This window comes from Macaca fascicularis, chromosome 5 (assembly GCF_037993035.2).
Source record: "Macaca fascicularis isolate 582-1 chromosome 5, T2T-MFA8v1.1".
In the NCBI taxonomy this organism is placed as follows: Eukaryota; Metazoa; Chordata; class Mammalia; order Primates; family Cercopithecidae; genus Macaca; species Macaca fascicularis.
This window is the reverse complement of record NC_088379.1, coordinates 45,448,599-45,465,428: the sequence shown is the minus strand read 5'-3', so window position 1 is coordinate 45,465,428 and position 16,830 is coordinate 45,448,599.

Here is a 16,830-nt window from a genome sequence, read left to right as displayed (position 1 = left end):
TGCTTTTAATTAACTTACTTGTTATTTTAAAATTTTTATATTATTTTATTTTTAACTGGCAAATAATTGTATATATTTATGAGAAACAATGTGATGATGTTTTGATACATGTATACATTGTGGAATGGTCAAATCAAACTACTTAACAACACACAGTTAATCAGGCTAATTAATAACAAGATACATGGTTATAATTTCTTTGTTGTGAGAACATTTAAGATACACTTTTAAAATTGTTTTTTAGCAATTTTGCAATATGTTTATGTTATTCTTCACTATGGTCACCATGTTGTGCAATAGATCACCAGAACTTATTCCTCCTAACTGAAACTTTGTACGCTTTGACCAACATCTCCCCTTTCCCTATCTTTCCCCGTCAGCATCCTCTGATAACCAATTTCTTCTCTACTTCTATGTTTTACATTTTTAGATCCACATATAAGTGAGGTAATTTGGTATTTGTTTTTCTGTGCCTGGCTCATTTCACTTAGCATAATATTCTCTAGAATCATCCATGGCATTGCAAATGACAAGATTTTCTTTACTGGGGTGAATATTATTATGTTTTACATATACACCACATTTTGAAATTCAGTCATTCATTGATGAGGACTTGGATTGTTTCCATATCTTGGCTTTTGTGAATAATGTTTCAATGAGTATGACTTTGACATACTGACTTAAATTTCTTCAAAAATGTATCTGGAAGTAGAATTGCTGGATGATATGTGAATTCTATTAGTTTTTTGAAATAATTCCATACTGTTTTCCAAAATTATGGTACAAGATTACATTCTCACCAACATTATACCAGTGCTGCCTTTTCTCCACATCTTCATCAATGCTTATCTTCATCATTTAGATAATAGCCATTCTAACAGGTATGAAGTGATACGGTTTCACAGTTATATAATTTTCATTTCGCTCACAGTTAGTGAGGTTGAATATTTTTTCATATACTTGGTCATTTGTATGTCTTTTTTAATTAATGTCTATTCAGGTATTTTGCCCATTTTTTTAAACTTTTAAGTTCAAGGGTATGTGTGTAGGTTTGTTACCTAGGTAAACTTGTGTCATGGGCGTTTGTTGTACATATTATTTCATCAACCAAGTATTAAGCCTAGTATCCACTAGTTATTTTTTCTGATTCTCTCCCTCTTCCCAACCTCCACCCTCTGAAAGGCACCAGCGTGTGCTTCTCTGCTCTGTGTGTCCATGTGTTTTCATCATTTAGCTCCCACTTATAAGTGAGAACATGCATTTTCTGTTTCTGTGTTAGTTCGCTAAGGATAATGGCCTCAAGCTTAATCCTTGTCCCTGCAAAGGACATGATCTCACTCTTCTTAATGACTGCAGAGTATTGCATGGTGTATATGTACCATATTTTCTTTATCCAGTCTATAAATGATGTTTTGTCCTTTTTTTTTTTGAGACGGAGTCTCGCGCTGTCGCCCAGGCTGGAGTGCAGTGGCCGGATCTCAGCTCACTGCAAGCTCCTCCTCTCGGGTTCACGCCATTCTCCTGCCTCAGCCTCCCGAGTAGCTGGGACTACAGGCGCCCTCCACCTCGCCCGGCTAGTTTTTTGTATTTTTTAGTAGAGACGGGGTTTCACCGTGTTAGCCAGGATGGTGTCGATCTCCTGACCTCGTGATTCGCCCGTCTCAACCTCCCAAAGTGCTGGGATTACAGGCTTGAGCCACCGCGCCCGGCCGTTTTGCCCATTTTTAATAGAATTATTTGTTTCTTGTTAGTGAGTAATCTGAGTTTCTTATATATTTTCGATATGAGCTTCTAATCTGATGTATGATTTGCAAATATTTCTCCCAATCTGTGCATTGCCCCTCACTCTGCTGATTGTTTGCTTTTTTGCACAGAAGTTTTTTCACTTGATGTAATTGTAAAATTGTCTATTTTTGTTCTTGTTGCCTATGCTTTTGAGGTGATATCCAAGAAGTCACTGCCCAGACCAGTGTTACAGAGCTTTTCCCCAATGTTCCCTCTAGAAGTAGGTTCAGGTCTTATATTTAAATCTTTAATTCATTTTGAGTTGATTCTCACATACAGCATGAGATAAGATTCCGATTTCATTTTTCCGTGTGTAAATAGACAGTTTTCCCAATGTCATTTATTGAAGAGATTGTTATTTTCCTATTGTGTATTGTTGGCACTTTTGTTCAGTATCAATTGATCTTAGAAGTGTGGGTTTATTTCTAGGCTCCCTATCCTATCAATTGGTTGATGTGTCTTTTTTATGTCAGTACTAAGCTGTTTTGGTTACTATAACTTTGTAAAATATTTTTGAAATCAGACATTATGATACCTCTAGCTTTGTTCTTTTAGCTCAAAGTTACTTTGGCTATTCAAGGCTTTTTTCTGGTTCCGTATTAATTTTAGGATAGTTTTTCTATTTCCATGAAAAATAACATGGCAATTTTAGTAGAGATTGCACTGAATCTATAGATTCTTTTGGGTTCGATGGATGACATTTTCCTTTCCGTTTGTCTTTTTCCTTACAGGTGTTAGTCTACTCTGTAGTTAATGCTCATGGATACGCTACATTGTGTTGAGCGTATTTTATTCATTGGTAGTTTTAGGCTAACAATAAATATACTAGGGTAAAATAAAGTATATACGTTGATAAAATGCTTTATATGCATTAAAACTATTTCTTTTTATCACAGTTTATAAAAGTAGTATTATTATCCCCTTCACAGATGAGGAAATTGAAGCACAGGGCTAAAATAATGATAGTCTGGTTCTGAAATCTAGACAATCAGCCACTGTAATACCTGGAATGTTTTATCTATAATTTTACCTCTTTCTCTCTGTCCTCTCTTCCCAATATCTCTCACTTCTCCTCAAGAAAATGTTGATAATACCTTTAATTGTGAAAAACACTCGTAGTTTACTTCCAGACACAAAACAAACTTAATTTTCTGAAGAAATCAGATCACTCTGACAGCAAGTGACTGCTTTGAATGTTTATAGTTTATGTCTAGTTAATTCCTGCTCAATAAAACAAAAAATTATAAAATCTAAAATAGGAGATGGAGCCATTTTTCCTCATGGTCCTTGTTCTTTGTCACTACAAAGGATGTAGGACAGCCTCAAAAACTCTGAAATATATTTCTATTAAAATGGAAATTTTGGTATAAAACAATCGTGTCTATGAGCTTACAGCTACCAAAGCAAAATTCTAGCCGGCTAAATATATTTTTCCTTACTAAGTCTCCATGGAGTGTAAATTAAGTGTCAGTATTAAGCTAAACACTGAGAATTGTAGAGGAGGATAAGGTCATGACCATCAGATGTGTACACATTAATAGGAAAGGTGGACCTATTAACATTCCAAACATTGTTACAGTTACAAAACCTCGTTTGCATTCATTATCTCATTTGATCCTCACTACAACTAGTGAAGGAGGTCTTATTTAAACTCTTACTTTGCAGATAAGAAAATTGGGGCTTAGAAAGGTTAATAAATTTGTGTAAATGTACACTCTAAATGAGATTCTGCAATAAGACTTTTCTTTGAAATTTTATGCTCATTCTACCTTACAAAGCTGCTAATTCACTACTACTGACATTTAAAATATAAAACAAGTATTTTTACTATTAACCTATTAGGCAATATTTTACTGAAAAGTGTTTTGATTCATTTCCAAAATTTAATTTGAAGCATGTAATGGACATTTCTTGTTTTGTGCTCATTTTTTTTCATACACAGCACTCATTTTATTCATATTCTGGTGGAATGCATCCTGGTTTTCCTTAACCTGAGACCTCTAGCTACCTCTTCCCCCTACTGTTTATAGCAAACATGGTTAATGAGCTGCCCAAATGCTTTGATCCGTTTGGTTTTCTGTGTGCTGCCTGCCCAGCTTCTATGTGAAATTGCTTCCACTGGCCAAGCCTCAGAATCCTGGAGCCACTTTGCTCTCATTCATGAAAATTCTGGAGCTTATGTTTATGTATGGTCAATAATTTATAAGTGTAAGAATAAATTACACTCCAGATTTCTCTGTGGGAAAAGGTTGGAAACATCTTTTTCTGCACTCAGCTGAAATCATACCCTTACTTGGTTTCTTTTTCTTTTCTGTCATCCTGTGTTGTTTGTGCCTTAATCACTTACACAGTGACCCTTTTTCTCAGTATCTACCTCTGGGTAACCTAACCCAAGACAGGAGTGGATCGTGTGACCTGGCCCTAAGACCATTGGTAACTCATATTCTCCTGTCAGAAGTTTGTGTTTCGGATTGGTATCAAATTTAAGCCAATAATAAACAATGAGATTTCCCTGGGAATCCTGCTGGAGAGAATATTGTCTTTTCATAGGGAATCAAAGCTAAGAGAACGTAAAGTCCTGACATTCTACAGCTAGTTTTTTTTTAGCATGTCTTAGGGGAGCACCAAAGACTAAAGAAGAGTCAAGAAGAGCCAGCATGTGGGAGGAAAACAGATGCTAAGTATATCATTTATGCCTGTACATCAAGCTATGCCTGAAGGCAGCCCAGCTTCTGGTCTTCTCCATTAAAAGAGCAAAAACAATTCTGTTTTGCTTGTGCCAGTGTATTAATTAGTGCATTCTCACACCGCTGTAAAGAAATACCAAAGACTGGGTAATTTATTTTTAAAAAAGTGATTTAATTGACTCAGTTCCACATGGCTGGGGAGGCCTCAGGAAATTTACAATCATGGCAGAAGGGAAAGTTGGCATGGTGGTAGATGAGAGAGAGAGAGACAGAGAGAGAGAAAGAGAAGGGGGAAGAGCTCTTTATAAAACCATTAGGTCTTGTGAGAACTCACTTACTATTATGAGAACAGCATGGGGGAAACCACGCTCATGATCCAGTTACCTCCCTCCCTCAACATGTGGGGATTACACTTAGAGATGAGATTTGGGTGGGGACACAGAGCCAAACCATATCTGCCAGGTTGGTTCAAATTCTCTGAGAACGACTGCTGATTCATAGAAGAAACAGATTCATGTTTCAGTTGAGATAAAGTAAGAAGTGTTAAGTCCTCTTTTTCTTAGCAATAACAAGTATCTTGAAACCATTCAATTGTCTTAAAGACATACTCTAGAAAAATTAAATTTAACAGAGTTTAACTGAGTAAAAATGATTCGAGAATCTGGCAGCCCCCAGAACCAGAATAGGTTCAGAATGATTCAGGGGCTGACATATGGTGGGTTAATAGTGTCAACTTAAAAAAAAAAAAAAATCAAGGTTTTAAAGAATTAAAATTAGTTTCATTTAGAAGTCTTACTGAGGATTATAAACTGAGGCTTATAGCAGGGGAGCAGTTTAGTAATACTGCTCCAAAACAGTGTTTCATCTCACAGCTTATATACAGGTGGTAGAAGTTCAGAACATGCAAAATCGCATCAAATTTGCTCAAAAGTTATGTTAAAGCAGAATTACATCAAAATTTCTATGTAAGAATACATCTGGTTTTAGACTACAGAGGCATAATCACTAACCTCATCAGATGTTGTCTTATGTGCAAGAAAAGGCAAACACTGGAGTCATTTATCCTTTAAGAAATGTGGTGACTCAGGCAAGAGATAGGGGAATATGTATTCAATCCTGTTTTGTCTTCAAACATCTTTCAGGAGCACTGCATGTGGTCACAGAGTCAGGGGCTGTGTGAAATTACGCTAGCAAGCAGAAATGAGGAAACATGGTGTCTTGTAATTGCTACTTTTTCTCATAATATTTATGAACAGAAAAGGGAAAGCAATGTACAAAAAAGACTGACCTGCGTTCACCCAGAAACCTCCAGATTGGTTACAGCTCTGTGTTTGCTTTATTTGAAGAGTTAACCTTCTGTGATTGGTCAAGAGTCAATCTCTCAATTTTGAGAGATTGACAAAAACCTTAAACACTGACATCAAAGATGAAAGCAGAGGGCACTTTCTTATGCTGGAATCTCCTGTTTTCAGATAGAAGAAACAAAAACAAAAACTGGTCTGTCTTGGGATCTATCTGGTTCTTTAAATTTTCAGTTTGATTGCATGGCATTTAACATGATTAACTCCATTTTGTCTTGGTCTGGTCTGCTGGGGATTAGTGCACACACTCAGTCGAAGACAACAGCCTCCCATAATTTTGATTAATTACCCTCTTTTGGTCAGGTTGCCACCTAGGTAAGAGTGTGACTAAAACTTAGAGCTTTAGCACCACACTCAGTTACCATCATTTTGGGTTTCCAGTCTCAACATGTCATTCATAGGTTACAGTGTCCTCATTATCACATGCTTCATGAGTTTTTGCCATTCCAGTTTAGGAGAGACCATTCAACATTCTATGCATGGAAATGTTTAAAATTTTGAGACAAGAAAGCCAACGAGGGAGACTATTATTATGACTATCCGGAGGATAATACCAAGAGTTTAGAATATGTTCCTTAGCCAAGGTCCCCATGAACCAAATCAACTAAGATCAAATAGATCAAAGAATATTCCAGAGGAAGAGTTTACTTGTTTTAACCAAGCAGCCTGTTTGATAATCTCCTGAAATTGAAACACTGTAATACCAATGTATTCTTCCATGTCTAACAAGAAGTGTCAGTAATTGCAGATTCTTCCCTGCTCAGCCAGTAGGTCATCTAGAGCAATTTTATTATCTAGTACAACTTTAGCAAGGGAATTTAAAGAAGTCTGTTGTGCAACCATTGCCTTTGCAGTAGGATCTGCAATAGAGCCTGTTATGAGGGACAAACTTCTAATTATTGTCTCCTTTACTCCAAATCATGGTAAAAGGGACCAAACAATGATGCCCATTCAGTAAGTTGAAGGCCTCCAGTAATGTTCTCATTAACCTTTGATATAATGCAAATAATTTCAAAGATTGTATATTCTCACAGATAGTAATACTACTATTATTATTATTTTTACTATTATTCTTAATTAGAAGCAATGTATTGTGAGTGTGGATTATGAAATTATATGGCTTTGAAGTCATACACATGTTTTCACAGATTCTAGCCATCTAACTGTCTGATTTTGGAAAAAATAATTTTTCTGAGACTGAATTACCTTATGCATAAGATGAGAATGATGATGGTATTTATGGTGTTACATTGTCTGAGGAATAATAGTGACAACACCTGTTCAAATTTTTAGCACAATGCTGTCCATGTAGTAAGAATTTAATGTCAGCAATTTTCATTGTTTCTAAGGGTGAACTAATTTATTCACATTTGTTACATATGCTGCTTTTAAAAAATTGTTTTTCACAAAAATTCTCTCTTAAAGTTAGTATATAAAAAGCTCACATAGCTAAAGGTAAAATATTCACTTTATCCCATATCTCTAAAAGGCTCTCAATGCAATATGCACAGTAGTCAAATTAAGAAAAATGTATGACAGGCTTTCAGGCGGTGCATAAGAAGGGTTTACTGAGTTAATGTGTGCCTCTTCCTTGAGAAGTTGTGCTTATGTAACATAAAAAAGTAAAGATTTAATTTAATTTAATTTTTATTTATTTATTTTTTATTATACTTTAAGTTCTAGGGTACATGTGCATAACGTGCAGGTTTGTTACATATGTATACTTGTGTCATGTTGGTGTGCTGCACTCATCAACTCATCAGCACCCATCAACTCGTCATTTACATCAGGTATAACTCCCAATGCAATCCCTCCCACCTCCCCCCTCCCCGTGATAGGCCCCGATGTGTGATGTTCCCCTTCCCGAGTCCAAGTGATCTCATTGTTCAGTTCCCACCTATGAGTGAGAACATGTGGTGTTTGGTTTTCTGTTCTTGCGATAGTTTGCTGAGAATGATGGTTTCCAGCTGCATCCATGTCCCTACAAAGGACACAAACTCATCCTTTTTTATGGCTGCATAGTATTCCATGGTGTATATGTGCCACATTTTCTTAATCCAGTCTGTCACTGATGGACATTTGGGTTGATTCCAAGTCTTTGCTATTGTGAATAGTGCCGCAATAAACATACGTGTGCATGTGTCTTTATAGCAGCATGATTTATAATCCTTTGGGTATATACCCAGTAATGGGATACCTGGGTCATGTGGTATTTCTGGTTCTAGATCCTTGAGGAATCGCCATACTGTTTTCCACAATGGTTGAACTAGTTTACAATCCCACCAACAGTGTAAAAGTGTTCCTATTTCTCCACATCCTCTCCAGCACCTGTTGTTTCCTGACTTTTTAATGATTGCCATTCTAACTGGTGTGAGATGGTATCTCATTGTGGTTTTGATTTGCATTTCTCTGATGGCCAGTGATGATGAGCATTTTTTCATTTGTCTGTTGGCTATATGCATGTGTTCTTTTGAGAAACGTCTGTTCATATCCTTTGCCCATTTTTTGATGGGGTTGTTTGTTTTTTTCTTGTACATTTGTTTGAGTTCTTTGTAGGTTCTGGATATTAGCCCTTTGTCAGATGAGTAGATTGCAAAAATTTTCTCCCATTCTGTAGGTTGCCTGTTCACTCTGATGGTAGTTTCTTTTGCTGTGCAGAAGCTCTTTAGTTTAATTAGATTCCATTTGTCAATTTTGGCTTTTGTTGCTGTTGCTTTTGGTGTTTTAGACATGAAGTCCTTGCCCATGCCTATGTCCTGAATGGTATTACCTAGGTTTTCTTCTAGGGTTTTTATGGTATTAGGTCTAACATTTAAGTCTCTAATCCATCTTGAATTAATTTTCGTATACGGAGTAACGAAAGGATCCCGTTTCAGCTTTCTACTTATGACTAGCCAATTATCCCAGCACCATTTATTAAAAAGAGAATCCTTTCCCCATTTGTTGTTTTTCTCAGGTTTATCAAAGATCAGATGGCTGTAGATTTAATTTTAAACAAGCAACTATTTCATTCATTTATATGACATCTTTGAATGAAAGATTTAATCAACTTTTAATGAATATTTTCACTTCTTTTTCTTTATTGATTAATGTATTATTATTAAGACTAAAATTGTACAAATATCATAACTAAACATAATAGCATTGTAAAGTTTTAAAAATTATAAAATTGTTTCAAATATATTAGCACATTTAACTCAAAATATCAGTGTGGCTGAGAGGCTGTGTTACTATTCCCATTCACAAACTAATAAACTCAGGTTTATAGAAATAAGATAAAGTAAATGAAGTTATAGAATTGAGCTAATGAGTCTCTCATTGGCCCCAAATCTCATTGTTTGCAGAATAAGTGTTGCCGTTGTGAATCACTTACGTGCTCTGTGATAAAATCTTACTTATGGGAAAGTTGTGGATAAAACCTTTGAGAAGCAAGTGCAGGAGAGCTCTGCATGATGGAAATTCAAAAACCCTGCCATATAACATGTCTAGATGAGAGCCAAAGGCAATGCTTTTTTTTTTTTTTTTTTTTTTGAGACAGAGTTTTGCTCAGTCTCCCAGGCTGGAGTGCAGTGGCGCGATCTGCGCTCACTGCAAGCTCCGCCTCCTGGGTTCAATAGTCTTGGTGATTCTCAGCTGTCTATAGAACACACTTTGATAACCACTACCTTAAAGCTTCATTTCTGCCTCTTTATAAGTTTACAATTTTTAAAAATCAATTTCTGGTTATGATTTTTGTTACCAAATTTTCTCAGATAAAGTAACTGACAAAATTCTGCCTGACTCACACAAATTTAGTGAATACCTCAGAAGAGCACTATGAAGGGCGGGTTTTTTATACCATTCTTTCTCAAAATAAAAGCATCGCCTGGCCAGTTGCAGTGACTCACTCCTGTAATCCTAGAACTTTGGGAAGCCAAGGCTGGCGGATCATGAGGTCAGGAGATCGAGACCATCCTGGCTAACACAGTGAAACCTCGTCTCTACTACAAATACAAAATAATTAGCCAGGCGTGGTGGCCAGCGCCTGTAGTCCCAGCTGCTGGGGAGGCTGAGGCAGGAGAATGGCGTGAATCCGGGAGGCGGAGGTTGCAGTGGGCAGAGATCGCGCCGCTGCACTCCAGCCTGGGCGACAGAGCGAGACTCCGTTTAAAAAAAAAAAAAAGAAAAATACATATTTAGATATTACCTCAGTTTGTACTGTGTTCTCACAAAGCTATCTTTGGTTATACTTGCCATATTATCTGCAATTTCATTATTGTCCAACAAATAGTTACTCTGAAATCCCTAAAAGAAAAAATTCCTTTTTCTTTTCTTTTTTTGAGACAGAGTCTCACTCGTGTTGCCCAGGCTGGAGTTCAATGGCGCGATTGTGGCTCACTGAAACCTCCGCCTCCTGGATTCAAGCAATTCTCCTGTCTCAGTCTCTGAAGTAGCTGGGATTATAGGCTCCTGCCACCAGGCCCGGCTAATTTTTTGGATTTTTAGTAGAGACGGGGTTTCACCATGTTGGACAGGATGGTCTGGAACTCCTGACATCAGGTGACTCACCTGCCTGGGCCTCCCAAGGTGCTGGAAATACAGACATGAGCCACTGCATCCAGCTCGAAGTCGCTAAATTTTCAATAGGCATATGTACAAATATAAAGTAAAATAAGTATCCTTCATTATACTGCTCTGCAATATTTTATATTTCTTCATATACACATGAAAGTAAGTGACTTTTTTCAAAACACATAATTTTAAAATGTGATGTACATGTTTTTACTTCATAATTTATAATATTTTATTAAAAATGAAACAATATATAAGAATTTTTGCTCTAATTAAGAATGGATCATTGTTTAAATGTTTGAAGGTCTTGTTTTACTAACACACAGTTGTACTTTTTAATCTAACGAGGCTAAAAATGTAAAATTTTTACAGAGCAGATAATTTTTGTTTAAAAAAACTAAAAAACTGGAACAAACTTACATGTGATGAAAGCTATATTTTTCTAGTGTTTATATATGTTAATAATTTACCTTATTTTGTCTTTTGAACAAAACTTTCTAGTAGTATTACAGAGCAAGTTAAGTTGTAATGTGATCAGAGAAAGAATTTCTTCATATGTTTGTTGGCCACATAAATGTCTTCTCTTGAGAAGTGTTTGTTCATATCATTCGCCCACTTTTTGATGGGATTGTTTGATTTTTTTCTTGTACATTTATCTAAGTTCCTTGTAGATTCTGGATATTAGCCCTTTGTTAGATAGATAGATTGCAAAAAATTTCTCCCATTCTGTAGGTTGCCCGTTCACTCGGATGATAGTTTCTTTTGGTATGCAGAAGCTCTTTAGTTCAATTAGATCCCATTTGTCAATTTTGGCTTTCGTTGCCATTGCTTTTGGTGGTTTAGTCATGAAGTCTTTGCCCATGCCTATGTCCAGAATGGTATTGCCTAGGTTTTCTTTTAGGGTTTTCCCAGTCATTAGAGAAACACAAATCAAAACCACAATGAGATAGATACCATCTCACACAAGTTAGAATGCCGATCATTAAAAAGTCAGGAAACAACAGATACTGGAGAGGATGTCGAGAAATAGGAACACTTTTACACTGTTTTTGGGAGTGCAAATTAGTTCAACCATTGGGAAGGACAGTGTGGCAATTCCTCAAGGATCTAAAACCAGAAACACAATTTGATCCAGCACTCCCATGACTGGGTATACACACAAAGGATTCTAAATCTTTGTACTATAAAGACACCTGCACACGTATGTTTATTGCAGCACTGTTCACAATAGCAAAGACTGGGAACCAATCCAAATGCCCATCAATGATAGATTGGATAAAGAAAATGTGGCACACATTCACCATGGAATACTATGCAGCCACAAAAAAGGATGAGTTCATGTCCTTTGCAGGGACATATATGAAGCTGGACAACATAACTCTCAACAAAGTAACACAAGAACAGAAAACCAAACACTGCATGTTCTCACTCATAAATGGGAGTTGAACAATGAGATCACATGGACACGGAGAGGGGAACTTCACACACTGGGACCTGTCAGGGTGGGGGGCGGGGTAGCATTAGGAGAAATACCTAATGTGGATGATGGGTTGATGGCAGCAAACCATCATGTCACGTGTATACCTATGTAACAAATCTGCACGTTTTGTACATGTATTCCAGAACTTGAAGAATAATAATAATAAAAAAAGAAAAGTGAAAGAAATTACACAAGCAAAATAATAGTAAATCTTTTCATACTATATTAGGACAGAGCAATTCAAATAAAAAACGATGTAAATGACAAAAACAAGTTTTAAGTTATTAGATACTAAATATGCTCTTCATGAACTCACTATCTTCTTCAGCCCTCCAGGACACCTGAGAGGGTAGAAACTCATTCCCTGAAACAACCTGTAGGCTCTAGCCCACGTCCAACCTCCCAGCACAAATCCATCCAGAACTCTGACTGTCCTGTTTTCTTATGCACCTAATTAAATATTTCCTTTGAGTAAGGGGGGGAAAAAAGAATTTCGTCAACAGACATCTAAAAAGAATGAACACACCAGAGGATCAAAAAATAAGTGAACATGAAGAGAGGTGAATTAAAATTATCTAATCCTAAAGACAAAGGAAATTAGAGTAAAAAAGCAAAACAGAGCATCCATGAAATGTAGGATGTTATCACATGCTTTAATATATAGCAGTTGCATTCTGAAAAACAGAAGAGTGTAAAAATGAGATATAATAAATAATTTAAAATACGATAACCATATTTTCCACAATTAAAGAGAGGTGATAAACTAAAATTCTTAGAATTTCAGAGAAATCCAAGAAGCACAGATATAAATAGATACTTAGGTATATCATAGTTACAGTGCTGAAAACCAAAAATAAACATATATTTTTGTGTAAAGTAAAAACAAACAAACAAAAAGAAAATGAATAAACCTTAAATAGAGAGACGAAAAGAATGATAGGAAATATCTCTTCAGGAACTATGCAAGACAAAAGATAATGGTGAGTCATGTTTTAAAATATTGGACAAAAAGAATTCAACATGGATATACATATTAATTAAAATAATTTTTAAAATGAAGACAAAAATAGTACTGAGTTAATCTATTGCAGCACAATTGTATTCAAGAAAATGTAGAAATTTATTTATTTATTTATTTATTTATTTATTTATTTACTAGAAACTCTGTGTTGCCATGTTGCTCAGGCTGGTCTCAAACACCTAGCTTTGAGTAATACTCCTGTCTTAGTTTCCCAATGGGCTGTGATTACAGGCATGAGCTACTGTGCGTGACCATTGAGGAAATCTTAAAGAAGATATTTCTGTCAGAAAGAAACAATATTAGATGGCGATTTGGATCTACTCAAAAAATGAAAAGCACTAAAAATTGTAAAGGTATATATTAATATAAAATAAATTTAAAATTATGCTTGCTCTCTTTAACATGTAATTTATTACTTTAAAAAAATCAAAATATCTTAAAGTTTATAGGATATGCACAAATAAAATGTATAAAAATACTACCAAAAAAGATGTGAGTGAGGCAACAGAAATATACTCTTTTAAACTTCTCAATCTATAAAAAAGTACTAAAAGATTATATTATGGTACACTATAATAAGTTAAATATATACTGTAAACTTTAGGGGATGGTGTAAAATAATATAAAATACAAATAATAAATATGAGAGATAAAATTAAATACAAATTTACTAAAATAAGTAAAAATGGTCACAAAATCAGGAAAATGAGTGAATAGAACAAATTAAGTGCTAATTTCAGGTGAGATATTTGAATACATTCATATCAATTATTACATTAAAAATAAATGTTCTAAATATTTCAATTACACAGTATTTGATGTCAATTTAGCTAAAAATCCAATACACTAATATTTACTGCGTAGAAGAAACTAACTTAAAATGTGAAGATATAGGTTAGAAGTAAAATGATGAGAAAAGATATACTATGTATAATAAAGAAAGCTAAAGAGGCTATACTGTTACCAGATAAAATTTAGAACAAAGAATATTGCCATTGATAAAGAGGAATATGACATAATGGTAAAAGTGTCAATTAATTAAAAAGACAAAAGGATATTAGCATAAATGGAAGAATATTCATACTTGGAGAGATGTTCCTCATGTATTTTAAAGCCAAAAAACAGGATACAGTGGGATGTCTAGTAAGCACTTATATTTGTAAAAATGAATAATATTTGAGAGTAGAAAAATTTCTGATAAATGAACTCTAACATTTTAATATTGTTCAATTCTGATTAGTGAGTATTATTTTCTTCTTTTTACTAAGTTATATTTTCTTTTTTATACAATTACTATGATTTACATTTTAACTTAAAAACCATCACATTTAGGTTTAAAAAGAAAAATATAGCAAGATAAAATAAAGTTGAACATGCTCACCATAACCAGAGAACATGCACAAGCAAGCAGAAAATTGCTTTCCCCTAATTGCTGTGAATCATTATCAACACATGTAAAATTTGCTGCAAAACCATTCATCACTCAGGGTAAAAGGATAGGTTAAAAATAATTTATTTCCTAAATATTTCAGAGGAACATAGATAGATCAGAAAATCTCAAGCTCTACCATTAACTTTATACTCTACACTTTAAAGCTATGCCTCTGGGAAGACATGAGCTTAAGTAATTTAGAATATATAGCATTCTTTTTTTCAGTACATAATTAAGAAAGAGCCTATGAGCTATTTCTCTAATAAGTGATAAACGTATCATATTAACAATATTTTTTAAAGTCTCGTTTTTTATTATTTTTAATTTTTTCCTTTCCCGTGTTACTTTTCAAAAATCAAGGTAGAGACAGCATTAAAGCTGAGACATGCCGGGCGCGGTGGCTCACGCCTGTAATCCCAGCACTTTGGGAGGCCGAGGCGGGCGGATCACGAGGTCAGGAGATCGAGACCATCCTGGCTAACACGGTGAAACCCCGTCTCTACTAAAAATGCAAAAAATTAGACGGGCGAGGCGGCTGGCGCCTGTAGTCCCAGCTACTCGGGAGGCTGAGGCAGGAGAATGGCGTGAACCCGGGAGGCGGAGCTTGCAGTGAGCCGAGATCGCGCCATTGCACTCCAGCCTGGGCGACTAAGCGAGACTCTGTCTCAAAAAAAAAAAAAAAAAAAAAAAAAGCTGAGACATATAGCAAACTGCTTACAAGTGACATAAGGGCTCTGGTCTTTGATTCGGAAGTCTTGGCTCTGAATCTCTGGATTTGGGAAGTTATGTGTCTTCAAAAGTCACTCTATCTCTCTGAGATTTAAGTGCCTTACAGAATGAAGTCAGGACCAGGTGAATGTTAAGATCCTTTCAGTCTTTAAAATTACATTTTATACAACATTTAGGGAAAAAAAAAAATTGCCATACAGATTAATGTGTTAATTATGTAATGATTTTAAAAAAAAATGTATCTCCTGAGGACACATTCCCAGTGTTTTCCTCTGAGCAATAACCTACAGTTTGACAGCATCTCTACTAAGTGATCTTCAGATGATTTTTTTTTTTCTGTTAGAAGCGGCAATTAATATTAAGTTGGGATTAAGACACAATTTTTGTTTGAAGGAAACAACAGAAGAGCTTATATTTCCTTTAAACATGGATAAATTTCTGTGGCTCTCTTTAATTCTATAAAATTGATTAAATATTAGCTATAAAGCCAAAAAAAGGAATAATTAGGAAGATAAAAAATGATACAGAAAAAACAGAAAGAGAAATATGCAGTTATGCATTTCTTAAAGAAGGGATATGTTCCAAGAAATGTGTCTTAGGGGATTTTGTCAAATATACTTACAAGGATATGGTGTAAGTATATTTTGTCAAATATACTCACACAAATTTATATGTTATAGGGCACAACATACCTAGGTCATATGGTATAGTCTATTGTTCCTAGTATTAATATACAAACCTGCAGAGCATTTTACTGTACTGAATACTGTAGGTAGCTGTAACACAATGGTATATATTTATATATCTAAACATAGAAAATATAAAGAAAAATACAGTATAAAAGACAAAAAATGGTACACCTGGATAGCGTACTTATCATAAATGGAACTTGCAGAAATGAGTCAGTGAGTGAGTGGTAAGAGAATGTGAGGGCCTAGGACATCGATGTACACTACTATAGACTTTATAAGCATTGTACACTTAAGCTAAATTCAATTTATAAAAAAAATTTATTTTATTATAAATCGACCTTAGCTTACTGTAATTTTTACTTTTAAACTTTTTAATTCTTAAAAACTTTTTGACTCTTTTAAAACACATAGCTTAAAACATTGTACAGCTGTCCAAAAATATAATGTTTTCTTCTTTTTTATTCAGTTTTATGTTTTTATCTATTTTAAACTTTTTTTTTAACATTTCAAACTTTAAAAAAAAATACAGAAACACACACTCTAGCCTAGACTTATACAGGATCAGGATCATCACTATTAATGTCTTTCACCTCCATGTCTTGTCTGTCCCACTGGAATGTCTTCAGGGGCAATGATACACAAGGGGCTGTCACCTCCTATAATAATATGCCCCTTCTGGAACACCTCATGAAAGACCTGGATGAGGTGGTTGTATTTATACTTTGTTAATAAGTGGAGGCGTATACTTTAAAATAGCAATGAGATATATAGTATAGTATATGCATAAGTCAATAACATGATCATTTATTATTATTATCAAGTACTACGTACTGCACATCAGGGCTCCCCAACCATAGGGACTGGTCTTTGGCCTGCTAGGAACCCAGCCACATAACAGGAGGTAAGTGGCAAGCAAGCAAGCATTGCCGCTTGTGCTCTGCCTCCTGTCAGATCATCAGCAGCATTAGATTCTCATGGGAGTGTGAGCCCTACTGTGAACTGTGCATGTGAGGGATCTAGGCTGCATGCTCCTTGTGAGAATCATGCTAGTGCTGGATTATCTGAAGTAAAACAGTTTCATCTTGAAACCAT